Genomic DNA, 14,760 nt, shown 5'->3' on the forward strand with positions numbered 1-14,760 from the left:
ACATTAGCATCTTTATTTATTTATTTGTTATGAATGTATTTAGTTGAGGCAATTGGGGTTAAGTGACTTGCCCAGGGTCACACAGCTAGGAAGTGTTAAGTGTCTGAGGCCAGATTGAACTCGGGACCTCCTTAATTCAGGGCTGGTGCTCCATCCACTGCACCACCCACCTGCTCCCATACATTAGCATTTAATAGATTATGTGATTGTCAGGGGAAGAGACAGATAGGATGGGAGAGTGACAAAGGCCTGAACTGACCATAGATTTATTCTCTCCAAGTTGAATATTCATATTTAACAAAAGTGGAAGTCCAGGCAAAAAGACTACCAGAAAAAATCAATGTCAATATCTTAGGGCACGTCTTTGAATGGTAACAGTTTGTGGCTAAACTGGGGAGAAAGTTGAGCCAACATACAGTTGGCAATCGTGGAGCAGAAAGGACGTAGGCTGCTTTCAGAGATTTGAAGTAAAGCACTACATTTGCTCATCTGGGTCAGAACACTCACAAACATCAGGATTGGTTTGGTGAAAATGATGGGGGAAATTCAGAAGCTGCTAAATGAAAAACGAAAACGCCACTGGCTGTATCAGGAAAATACCTTTTCTAAGAAGGCAGCATTTCATTCCACCAAAAGTAAAGTACAAGTGGATAGATGCAGGATTTTTGGCTCTGTAAGAAGGCATTTGAAATTCACTTTTATGCTGATAGTAATAGTCCAAAGTGCTTTTATGATGTCCTTGTTATTTACGGGCAAGGGACCTGTGGTATATTTCAACTGTGCTGATGTAACCACACTGAATAGTAGTAAGAACAAGTTGGATCAGTTAGGAGGGGACCTGAGGGACACAACTGAAGTCTGACTGAATTTTGCAGGTTATATTTCCCGGTTAATTTTCCAGGGAGGAGGTTATCTCCAGGAGTTCATGATGCCTTCATTGTCCACCTCTATAAAGGTAAAGGAAGTAGATTGCCCGGTAACCATCGCAGGGGGAGAGGGGTCTCTTTTAGTTAGTTATTGCTGCTCCTTCCCTTGGAAGATGGTCATCTACCTGAGAGCCAGTGTGGCTTCAGAAGGCACTGAGGAACAGTCGGCACGATGTTTGCTGCCAGGTAACTCCAGGAGAAATGTCAGGTACAGACAGAGGTCTGTACACATTTGTAGATCTGACCAAGACCTCGTTATTAGGGCTTACGGAAAATTATGTCAAAATTTGGTTGCCCGGAAAAGTTCATCATTACCATATATCAATTTCATGGCATGCTTGCCCAAGTTCTCAGCCTTTCCCAGTCCCCAATGTAGTGGAACAAGGCTGTCTGCTTGCTCCCATGCTTTTTAGCATGATACTTTCGGCCATGCTGTCAAATGCTTTCAATGAAGCAAACATGGCATCAAGGTAAGCCACTGCACTGATAGTAAGTGAATTCTTCAACTTGAAAAGCTTACAAACCAAGACGAATGTGGAGGGAGCATTGGTACATGATTTTTTTGTTCGCAGATGATTGTATACTCAATACAGCTTCTGAAGCTGAGATGCAACAAAATGTGGATCAATTTTCTGCTGCTTGTGCTTGCCCAATGAACACCATGGAAACACAAGTGCTCTGCCAGCCAGCATCACACCATCCATTCGTGGAACTATCAGTTACAGGAAATTGTGAAGTTTTGAATTCTGTGGATAAGTTCACTTACTTTAGCAGCATGCTTCCAGAGATGTCCACATTGCCAGAGCTAGCTCAGGGCTTGGGAGGCTCCAAAGTAAAGTGTGGTAGAGGAGAGGTATTAGACTGACTATCAAACTGAAGGACTACGGAGCCCTTGTGCTGACCTCATTGTTGTCTGCCTGGGAAACCTGGACAGTGGGCCAGCCCCATGCCAGGAAACCGAATCGCTTCCATTTGAATTATTTTAGGAAGGTTCTGAAGAGCACTTGGCAGGATAAGACACCAGACACTGAGGTTCTTTCTGAAACTAAATTGCCAAGTACTCAAATTCTACTGCAGAGAAAACAACTCTGATATTTCTGGCCACATTGTTCAAATGCCAAATATACATTTGCTAAAAAGACTATTTTATGGAGAACTCACTTGGGAGTAAGGCTCCCTTAGTGGTCAGAAAAAGAGATGCAAGGATACTTTCACAGTCTCTCTTAAGAACCTTGGAATTGATTTGCAACATTGAAAACACTAACACAGGACTGCCCAGTATGGCACGCGCTCATCACAGAAGGTGTTGTGTTCTATGGGCAAAGCAGAATTGAAATAGCTTAGAGGAGAGGGGAGATGGGCAATTTTAGAGAATTCTACCTGTATTTACATGAACTATTTGTATCCAATTCTGAGTTCATATTGGTCTGTTCAACCACAGCGTGACACACTGTAACTTGATTCTAACATAGTGATATCATTTTGGGCCTCTTCTAGAAAAAAGAACAACCAATAAACCACCAACGGCAGGATTTGAACCCATGTACTCACAGAATTGAAAGAATTCTGGGGGCTAGAATTCTCTTAATACCAAACAAGGGCAGCAGCAACCCCAAAATCCCAGGCTAAAGGAGCAGAAAGTCCCAGAAGCTTTAGTGATATCAAGTCCTCAGTTCTTAACCCATGCGGACTTTTTCTTGACTCTCTTTTCCTTATGGATTTCACTAATCAAAACTATGGGATTAATTGACAATTGGGATTCATGGTCTCTGTCTCTGTCTCTATTTCTCTGTCTCTCTCTTTGTCTCTCTTTCTTCCCCCCCACCTCACGTGTCTCTGCTTTTGTCTCTCTCCATCTCTTTGTCTTTCTTTCCTATACACACATATATCTCTCTCTGCCTCTGCTTTTGTCTTTCTCTTTCTGTCTCTTTCTTTCTCTCCCCTTTTCTCTTTGTCTCTCTCTCTCTATCTCTCTGTTTCTTTTGATCTGTCTCTGTCTATTTCTTTCTTACCATCTCTCTCTGCCTGACTCTATCTCTATCTCTCTCCTAGTTTTAAATGTTCCAGTCTCTGTGGAAATCTGCTTCCATTACCTAGGCCATTGGATTAAACCATTATTTGGTTGTAGAAATAGAGTAGGCTTCCAGACATAGCCATAACTTTTACCAACTTGTATAACCCTGGGCAAAGCACTTTATTTCTCTGTACTTCAGTTTCATCATCTACAAAATGAAGATAATGATGTTCACACTTCTTGCATTGTGAAGAATGCACACACATTGTAAAGAAAATCCTTGGAAACCTTTAAAGGTTTTAGTTAAGTGAGGTGAAATTATGCGAGACAAATTATCTCATATAAGAGTCAAAAAGCTTTTGGGGAGGGAAAGATGGGGGAGGAGAGATGGAGTGAACTTTCCTCTCATTAGAATTGGCTCAAAGAGAGAATAACATACACACCCAATTTGGTATAGAAATTTATCTTACCCTATAGGAAAGTAGGAGGGGAATGGGGATAAGAGGAGGGGAAAGGTTGATGGAAAGGAAGGCAGATTGGGAAGAGAGAGAGAAGCAGAGAGAGACAGCGAGAGAGACAGAGAGACAGAGAGAGACAGAAAGAGAGACAGAGACAGAGACAGAGAGACAGAGAGAGAGAGAGGAGAGACAGAGAGAGACAGAGTGACAGAGAGAGAGAGAGACAGAAAGAGAGACAGAGACAGACACAGACACAGAGAGACAGAGACAGAGACAGAGAGAGAGAGAAAGAGAGAGACAGAGAGAGACAGAGTGACAGAGAGAGAGAGACAGAAAGAGAGACAGAGACAGACACAGACACAGAGAGACAGAGACAGAGACAGAGAGAGAGAGAGAAAGAGAGAGAAACAGAGAGAGACAGAGAGACAGAGAGAGACAGAGAGACAGAGAGAGACACAGAGAGAGACAGAGACAGAGACACACACACAGAGAGACAGAGACAGAGACAGAGAGAGAGAGAGAGAAAGAGAGAGACAGAGAGAGACAGAGTGACAGAGAGAGAGAGAGACAGAGAGACAGAGACAGACACAGACACAGAGAGACAGAGACAGAGAGAGACAGAAAGAGAGACAGAGACAGAGACAGAGAGAGAGAGAAAGAGAGAGACAGAGAGAGACAGAAAGAGAGACAGAGAGAGACAGAGAGACAGAGAGAGACACAGAGAGAGACAGAGACAGAGACACACACACAGAGAGACAGAGACAGAGACAGAGAGAGAGAGAGAGAAAGAGAGAGACAGAGAGAGAGACAGAGAGACAGAGAGAGACAGAAAGAGAGACAGAGACAGAGACAGAGAGAGAGAGAGAATAAAGAGGAGGAGAATAGATGGAAAGAAATACAGTTTAGTAAATGTAATTGTGAAAAAAATCAAACATGACTGAAAAATGACTGAAAAAAATTGAAAATATTTAGTAATCCAACAATTAGTCTCAGAAGGACTCACAGAAGGAAGGAATCGTTTGGGGAGAGTTATGGAAGTTGTGTTTTGATTCATCATTTAGACCTGGGGTAGTGCACAATTATAGGGCTGAGAAGCGGATACATGGAATTGTAAAGTGGTGATACACAACTTGTTGCTGAGGAACCCATTTAGAACATGCAGATATCTTTCTGACCGCTGAGCAAACCTTTCTGAGACCAGAGGTGATGTCAGTTTGGAGGTTGAGCAGTGCCATCTGCTGGAGAGTTCTGCACAGAATGATGGTCCTCAGGATGCCAAATCGTAAAGAACCTATTGTTTGTTCTTCTTTTCTTCAAGAAGACCAATGACATTATGAGGGTGATGTCTCGACTTGCATGTGAATTGGACTTAAATGGGCAAAGTCTCCAGGATACTCTCCCCCAAAAGCATCAGAGTCCCATGGCAAGAAAAAGGTCAATTAGAGTAGGGATAGTCCAGGAGAACCTTTAGAAATGTGTACTGAGATCTCAAGTTTCTATCTATCCCAGGAGCAGATAAATCAATCAATCAATAAACATCTATTAAGTGCCTACTATGTGCTAGGCACTGGGAATATAAAAAAGAAGCAAAAGACAGTTCCTGACTTCAAGGAGTTTATTATCTAATGAGTTTGAATATAGGTCTCTGGAGAAGAGATGGTCCCATTTCTATGAGTTCTGCCATTTTCTCTGAATTGCCAATACATTTCTCCATCTTTTGAGCCTTGTGAACCATATGCTTGCAAGGGAATATGTGACAACACACGAAGGTGATAAAAAAAATAATGAAGTTTCCAGATTATTTAGAAGGAGGGAAATAAGCCAGGAAGCTGAGAAATGTCCTCAGCTGTACCTCTAGGTCATGTGAAAGCCTCTGATACTAGGTTTACATCAGTATGTTGAGTAACTTTTCCCTCTCAGCATAAAAATATTGCAACTTCTGCAATAAGAAACCTTGTTTTTGGTCTGAAAATTACTATTCAATGACAGTCAGGTTCATTTTGAACTGGCAATGGCGCAGTAAAAAGGAAAGAAAGCTGAATTTGCATTAAAGACTCTAGTACTGATTCTGCCATTAATTAGCTAGTGTGGCTTTGAGCAATCACTTTTTCCTATCTGGGCCTCAGTTTCTTTTCTGCCAAATAAGGAATAGTAGTAGAATTATAGTTGTATAGATTGTTATGTGAATATATGGCACTCTAAATCAATATGTAGCCTACAAGAATCCTTATGCAGGTTCCAGTGGTTCCATTTTTATTTGAGTTTGATGCCTCTAGACTAGACCATTTCTAAGGACTAGGCACTCTCTATGTGTTCTTCAACTAAATTCATTCTTGGAAGAAATAAGAAAATTTCTTGTTATGTTGGAGATGGTTTCTGCTCCAAGCAGCAGTGTGGCTCAGAGGGGAAGGTACCGGCCTAGGATTCAGGAGATCTGAGTCTGAATGTCAGCTCTGGATGCTGCACGTCAGCAAGCCTTTCAGAAATCTATTTCCTTCATCTATAAAATGAGAAGCATAATAGCAGCCTCTGCGTACGTTTATGAGGAGCTGTGTGGGTCTTGTAAGCATTTAAGAAATAGGAGCTACTATAGGGGAGGGGGCCCTGGGGATCTCCCTATGCGTGTATTGGATTTTTTCTTTTCTTTTTTTTTTTTTTTCCACCTGGTTTGATTTTCTTTGGTTTGGCAGACTGCGCTTTTCTTTCTACAGCATCTGAAACAAGTACGATCAAATGTCTCTGCTGCATTATCTTGCCAAGAGATCAGTCAGCTTGGGTGTGACTTTCCCCAAACAAATCTGTATCAAGATAGAGGAAATCAGATTAGGTAGAGTTTTAGCTCCTGGTAACAGGTATGTCTCCAGAATCCTAGGAGTCCTTGAATTTGGGAAGATTCATTTCAGAGGGTAAACTGCCTTCAATCCAACAGCAGAGGGCACTTCATGCAGGTGCAACATGGCTTCAAGCCCTCTGCAATTCCACCAGTTAAGATGACTGTTTATTTATGCTGCTCTGTGATTCTGCAAATGCTGAGGATGTGTGTGTGTGTGTGTGTGTGTGTGTGTGTGTGTGTGTGTGTGTGTGTGTGTGTGTAAATAGCCAATCAATCAGCAATCAACAAATATTCATTAAGTGTTCTCTATGTGCTCAGTGCTGGGAATACTAATTTTATTGTTCAGTTGTTTCAGTCTTTGTGACTGCATTTGAGGTTTCCTTGGCACTGGAGTGGTGTGCTATTTCCTTCTCTAGCTCATTTTACAGATGAGGAAACTGAGGAAAACAAGATGAAGTGACTTGCCCATAGTAACCAGTAAGTGTCTGAAGCCTGATTTGAACTCAAGAAGATGAAGGTTCCTGATCCAAGGAGTTTACATTCTGGTGGGGAAAGACAAGACATAAAAGGAAGATGAAAAGAAGGTTAACTATTTATTCCTATGCCTGTGAATGGTGCAATTGATTCTGTGTATAAAGTATCTTCTGTATATGTGTGTGTGTGTGTGTGTGTGTGTGTGTGTGTGTATCTTGTGTGTGTGTCTGTATTTGTATATTGTGTAAGTGCCATGACTGACGCCACAATTTGTTCCTCCTGACTCAGACTGACTAGGAAGTATACAAATTGCTAAAACAAACTCAGAGAAAAAAGTATTTGTGCCAATAAGTTGCAAGAGGCCTAGTTCATTTTGGACTAATGTGAAAAGGGAAGACTCTAGAGGAGGTGACGTTTCAGCTGAACCTTAAATGATAGGAACGTTTTCTTTTTTAAAGATTTTTTATTTTTCAAAATATATGCATAGATAATTCTTCAACATTAATCCTTGCAAAACCTGGTGTTCCAATTTTCCCTCCCTTCCCCCATCCCCTCCCCTAGATGGCAAATAGTCCAACATATGTTAAACATGGTAGAAATATATGTTAAATCCAATATATGCATACATATTTATACAATTATCTTGCTGCACAAGAAAAGTCAAATCAAACCAGAAAAAAATGAGAAAGAGAATAAAATGTACACAAACAACAATAAAAAGAGTGAACATGTTATATTGTCAACCACACTCAGTTCCCACAGTCCTCTCTCTGGGTGTGCATGGCTCTCTTCATCAAAAGATAATTGGAACTGATCTGAATTATCTCATTGTTGGAAAGAGTCATGTTCATCAGAATTGATCATCATATAATGTTGTTGCCATGTACAATGATTTTCTGGTTCTGTTCATTTCACTCAGCATCAGTTGATGTAAGTCTCTCCAAGCCCCTCTGTATTCCTCCTGCTGGTCATTTCTTACAGAGCAATAATATTCCATAACCTTCATATACCATAATTTACCCAACCATTCTCCAACTGATGGACATCCATTCATTTTCCAGTTTCTTGCCACTACAAAGAGAGCTGCCACAAACAGTTTTGCACATGTGAGTCCCTTTCCCACCTTTAGGATCTCTTTGGGATACAAGCCCAGTAGAAACACTGCTGGGTCAAAGGGCATGCACAGTTTGATAACTTTTTAAGTATAGTTCCAGATTGTTCTCCAGAATGGTTGAATCAGTTCACAGTTTCACATCAGTGTCTCAGTTTTCCCACATCCCCTCCAACATTTGTCCTTGTCTTTTCCTGTCATCTTAACCAATCTGAGAGGTGTGTAGTGGTACCTCAGTTGTCTAAATTTGCATTTCTCTGATCAATAGTGATTAAAGCATCTTTTCATATGATAGAAATAGTTTCAATTTCTTCATCTGAAAATTGTTCATATCCTTTGACCACTTATCAGTTAGAGAATGGCTTGAATTTTTATAAATTTGAGTCAATTCTCTATATATTTTAGAAATGAGGCTTTTATCAGAACCTTTCAATGTCAAAAAGTTTTCCCAGTTTACTGCTGATAGGAATGTTTTCAAAAGGCAGAGAGGCTATCCCACATAGGAAATGGATTTAGTAAAAGTGTGAAGGTTTGGATGGAGAGATAGTGGAAGATAGAGCAAGTTGTTTGGGGAATACATTGGTGTAGCTCTTGAGATTAGAGTTTATATAGTAAGTAATGGGAAACTAGGATGGAATTTTAATCAGGGAATGACAGACTCAAAGCCCTGCTGCACATAGGATCAATTGCATCAAGGAGAAATTAGAAGCAGAGAGATAAACTAATAGGTGATTGTAATCATACAGGCAGGTCTTAATATAGGACTAAACTGGGGAACTGGCAAAAACATGCAAAGAGAGAGATTAATGTGATTAATATTGCAAGGACTCTTGAAGAATTACAAAAATGAAAAACATTTTATGTGACATAAAGAACCGTGAAAAATACTAATTAATTGCAATAGTCAGAAAATTCTTCATGGGTTCCAATTATATTTTATGCTATAGTTTGTTTGAGCTTCATTTTACAGATGATGAGGCTTGGACAAAGTGAACAAGACTGAGAATAAATTTGTGCAATTAAAAAAAGGATTTGTTGTCAAATGTTAATATATAGGCATGGTAATAATGGCTGACATTTATATGGCACTTGTAAATTTGCCATCTGTTTATGACATATGATCTTGAGCTGAGGCAGTTAGGTGGTGCAGTAGATAGAGCATCAGGCCTGAAGTCAGGGAGATTGTTTTAATCCAGTCTCAGCCACTACTAACTGTAATCTTGGGCAACCTTGTTTGTCTCAGTTTTCTCAAGTGTAAAATGGAAATAATAATGGTACTTACTTCTCAGATTGTAGTAAGGATCAAACATGACATTAATTCGAAAGTGTGTAGAACAGTACCTAGCACACATGATGTTATTATTTATTTATGGAGCACATACTAAGCAGTATATACATGTTAGCTATTATTATTATTATGGATCAGATGCTGGTTCAGTGGATAGAGCTTGAAATTGGGAGGACATGAATTCAATCCAGCCTCAGACACTAGGTAGCTGCGTGATCTTCACCCTGCTTATCTCAGTTTCTTCATCTGTACAATGAACTGGAGAAATGGCAAACCATTCCAATATCTTTGCCAAGAACACCCCAAATGGGACCACAAATAGTCAGATATGACTGAAATGACACATTATTATTATCTTAACTGATTCTTAAGACAACTATATCAACCCAATCAACATATAACATGTCACAATTAGAATCATTTTTCTTGCTTGTGACTAATTTCATGTGTCCTGCCCCTGAAATATCCTAGTTTTATGATTTGGGGAAATGTGTCACATGACTTTTTAGCACCCAAACAACAAACCATGGCTCTCAGGTTGTACAGTAGTTAGCTGTCTGCACTGGTGGAGGGAGTTTCCTCCTCTGGAGTAGGTCCAATTATTTTCTCTATACAGATGACTATTGGATCTTTGTAGCCAGTTCTCATTTCTCTCGAGGTCAATTCTAATTTTGTACCTGTTGGATATCTTAGTGCAATGTATCTGGAAAATAACTCATCTTTCTCTAATTTCACTCCTTCCAACCTCCCAATTTATTATTAAGGGCATCACCATATTTCCAGTCCTGTAGGTTCAGTCTCAACCTTGAGTTTTCCTTCTCTCACTTCATATAGCCAATTGGTTACGGCATCTTGTCACTTCCATTTCCACATCTCTCCTTTGTTTTCCCATTTTCCCACTCACATGGCCACCCTCCTCACTCTCTGGTGAGACTATTGGGACAGTTTCCTAATCACTTTTCCCATCTCAAATTTTTCTCCCCCATCTGTCACATTGACACCAAGCGATTTTCCTAAATGCAGATCTGATCATGTCCCCTCCCTCCTTAACAAACTCCTAATGCCTTTAGGATCGACTGCAAACTCTGCTTTCTACCTTTTAGTCTTCTTACACACATACTACTATGGATAGCTAAGTGGCGCAGTGCTGAGCCTGGAGACAGGAAAATTCATCTTCCTGAGTTCAAATCTGGCCTCAGACATTTTCTAGCTGTGTGACCCTGGCCATGTCATTTTGCCTTGTTTGCCTCAGTTTCCTCATCTGTAAAATGACCTGGAGAAGGGAATAGCAAGCCACTTCAGCATCTTTGCCAAGAATAGTCCAAATGGGGTCATGGAGAGTTGGATGTGACCAAAATAACCCAACACCAATGACAATAACAACAATAGCAACAGCAACAACACACACACTAACTGTAGATCTACTAGCCAATTTTTTGTTCCAGACTCTCAATCCCATTACATCTTTGTACTGGCTCTACTGTATTCCTAGAAGACATTCCTTCTCATCTCTGCTTCTTAAAATCCCTGGTCTATTTCAAGATTCAACTCAAGCCTCACTTTCTACATGAATTATTTGAGTGCCCAAATTAGTTGGGCAAATAGGTTGTACATGCACACTTCTGTTAAACATATTTCTACATTAGTCATGTGAAAGAAGAATCAAAACAAAAAAGGAAAAACCATGAAAAAGAAAAAGAAAACTAAAAACAAATAATAAAAAAGTGAAAATGGTATGTTTCAATCTGCATTTGCTTGCTGTGGTTCTTTATCTGGATGTGGATAATTTGAGTGCCCCAAATTTGAGTGCCTTACAAACTTTTATTAATTTTTCATATATGTGTGCATAAACAACACTTAAATTAATTTACACATGTACATGTGAGTGTCCATGCATGTACATTTATATGTATATATAAAGTGAATATATAAGCTCTGTTGCCTATATACATCTATGTCTACATACATATGTATGTGCATAGATAATACATGTGTTTAAAGCCAGGACAAATAATTTCTAGGACTTTTCCAGTCTCATTTCGTGCTCTTTTCCTTTCTGTTTGGAACTTTCTCTTTCAATGATATTGGTCTGCAAATTCCCTGTATATGGCATTACCTTTACCTCCCTGCTTTTCCACAGGTGGTTCCTCAGATATAGGGTGCCCTGCGTCTTTACCATTGCCCCTGTTAGTAGACCAGCTTCCTTTCAAGTACAGCTCAAGATCTTCTCAATGAGGTCTTTCCTAATCTCTTTGTCATTTCTCCTTCCTTCTTTAGATCATTTTGCATAACTTTGGGGACTATACTTTGCATTTATTTATGTGTAGTCATTTATTGAACTGAGACAATCAACAATTGACTAATGCAAACAAGATTAGAAGGGAAGCAACAAACTGGGAAAACATTTTTACAGTTAAAGGTTCTGACAAAGGCCTCATTTCCAAAATATATAGAGAACTGACTCTAATTTATACGAAATCAAGCCATTCTCCAATTGATAAATGGTCAAAACATATGAACAGACAAGTTTCAGATGATGAAATTGAAACTATTTCTACTCATATGAAAGTGTTCCAAATCACTATTGATCAGAGAAATGCAAATTAAGACAACTCTGAGATACCACTACACACCTGTCAGATTAACTAGGATGACAGGAAAAGATAATGATGAATGTTGGAGGAGATGTGAGAAAACTGGGACACTAATACATTATTGGTGGGATTGTGAATACATCCACCATTCTGGAGAGCAATCTGGAATTATGCCCCAAAAGTTATCAAACTGCATATCTTTTGATCTAGCAATGTTACTACTGGGCTTATATCCCAAGGAGATCATAAAGAAGGGAAAGGGCCCTGTATGTGCAAGAATGTTTGTGGCAGCCCTCTTAGTGGTGGCTAGAACCTGGAAAATGAATGGGTGCCCGTCAATTGGAGAATGGCTGAATAAATTGTGGTATATGAATGTTATGGAATATTATTGTTCTGTAAGAAATGACCAACAGGATGATTTCAGAAGGGCCTGGAGAAACATACACAAACTGATGCTGAGTGAAATGAGCAGATCATTATACACTTCAACAACAATACTGTATGAGGATCAACTCTGATGGAAGTGGATATCTTCAACATAGAAAAGAGCTAATCCAATTCCAATTGATCAATGATGGACAGAATCAGCTACACCCAGGAACACTGAGAAATGAGTGTAAACTATTAGCATCTTTTGTTTTTCTTCTCAGGTTATTTTTACCTTCTGAATCCAATTCTTCCTGTGCAACAAATTCGGTTCTGCACACATATATTGTATCTAGAATATACTATAACATATTTAACATGTATAAGACTGCCTGCCATCTAGGGGAGGGGGTGGAGGGAGGGAAGGGAAAAGTCGGAACAGAAGTGAGTGTAAGGGATAATGTTGTAAAAAAAATTACCCATAAAAATTTTTTACCCAGTCATCAACAATTGAAACCCTGACTTGTAAAGAGTGACCATAGCTTCTGCTGACAATTTAACAGGCAATGCTCTATAGCCAGTAGTTGTTGGCTCCAGCATACCCCTGGTCCTAGAGCATCACATTAGCTTGTTCTGTCTTTCAGTCTCTGGTGCCTTGCACAAAGCAACCACTTAATTATTATTTTTTGAATCAAGCTGAATTTGTGGTCCAAGCTCTAAAGCAAACTATATCCCTTCTCCAGGCCTCAGTTTACTCATCTATAAAATGAGAAAGTTAGACTGGAAAACTTCCAAGGTCCCTTTCAGATCTATAATTCTAGCCTATTCTGTGACTTGAAGCACTCTCAGTTATACCTTGGGATCAAACTAACCAGTCTAAGAGGGTAGAAGAATCAGTTATACAGGTTGTACAGGATGTTGGCATATGCACAAATTCATAATTTTGTATTTTAGTCTCCATTTGATTTTCTTTCCAAGATTACTGTCATTTAACTCTGTAATGCCTATTATCTCTATTGCTTTATTTAAAGTAAAGTGACCTCAGTAAAAGCAACAACATGTGATGCTCAGTTTTGATAGATTTAACTCTTCTCGGTAATACAATGATCTAAGATAATTCCAAAAGACTCATGATGGAAAATATCATCCACATCCAGATAAAGAACCACAGTAACCAAATGAAGATTGAAACATGCCATTTTCACTTTTTTATTCTTTGTTTTTTGTTTGCTTTTTCTTTCTCATGGTTTTTCTTTTTTTTGTTGTTTTGATTATTCTTTCACAACATGACTAATGTAGAAATATGTTTAGCATAATTGTACATGTACGACCTATATTGAATAGCTTTCTATTTTGGGGAGGGAAGGAGAATTTGGAGCTCAAAATCTTACAAAAAATGAATGTTGAAAATTATCTTTGCATGTAATTGAAAAAAAAATACTGTTGAGGGCAACAAAAATAAATTAACTAAATAAATAAATGAATAAACAAACAAGAGAAGAAAGGAAGAAAGGAAAGATGGGAGGAGAAGGAAGGAAGAAGGAAGGAAGGAAGGAAGGAAGGAAGGAAGGAAGGAAGGAAGGAAGGAAGGAAGGAAGGAAGGAAGGAAGGAAGGAAATGTAATGCCGGAGAAACTGAGGCAAGATAGAAATTAGAGAATATTTAATAATTTATTTAAAAGGGAGATATTTACATGGATAAATAGATCCATGGTTTGGTCCCAGGGCTGAATGAAACTATCGTCTCCAAGAATCCCTTTAACAATGTGAGTTCTCAATGGCCTATATAAACATGGCTCAGACTCAGGGGTATACTGAGGCAACAGCGGAGTCAGGGTGCTGAGATTGGGAACAGGACTCTGACAAGGTGGAGTGAGCCACCAGAGATGGGATGACATAATGGGGAGAGGAACCCCAGAGATGGGGAGAGGCATCTTGATAAGACAGTATCTGATATTCTGATGGCTTGGGATGGGGAGAGGCATTCTGATATTCTGAGTATAAGATCTTTTATTCTTATCAAATATTCTGATTAAGAAGGAGTGGTAATTTGCAGGATTGAGCAGAATAATTACAAACTGAGGCAGAACAATTAGGGAAACTTAGGGAAATTGAGTCAGGATAATTAGGGAAACTGAGTCAGGACAATAAAAGAGAACTGTGGCATAATGGAAGGAAGGAAGGAAGGAAGGAAGGAAGGAAGGAAGGAAGGAAGGAAGGAAGGAAGGAAGGAAGGAAGGAAGGAAGGAAGGAAGGAAGGAAGGAAGGAAGGAAGGAAGGAAGGGAGAAAGGAAGAAAGGAAGGGAGAAAGAAGAAGGAAGGAAGGAAGGAAGGAAGGAAGGAAGGAAGGAAGGAAGAAAAGAAGAAAGGAAGGAAGGAAGGAAGGAAGGAAGGAAGGAAGGAAGGAAGGAAGGAAGGAAGGAAGGAAGGAAGAAGGAAGGAAGGAAGAAGGAAGGAAGGAAGAAAATAAGGAAGGAAGAAAGAAAAGAAGGAAGGAAGGAAAGAAGGAAGGAAAGAAGGAAGGAAGGAAGGAAGGAAGAAAAGAAGGAAGGAAGGAAGGAAGAAGGAAGAAGGAAGAAGGAAGGAAGGAAGGAAGAAGGAAGAAGGAAGGAAGGAAGGAAGGAAGGAAGAAAGGAAGGAAGGAAGGAAGGAAGAAGAAGGAAGGAAAGAAGGAAGGAAAGAAGGAAGGAAGGAAGG

This window comes from Sminthopsis crassicaudata, chromosome 4 (assembly GCF_048593235.1).
Source record: "Sminthopsis crassicaudata isolate SCR6 chromosome 4, ASM4859323v1, whole genome shotgun sequence".
NCBI classification, from domain to species: domain Eukaryota; kingdom Metazoa; phylum Chordata; class Mammalia; order Dasyuromorphia; family Dasyuridae; genus Sminthopsis; species Sminthopsis crassicaudata.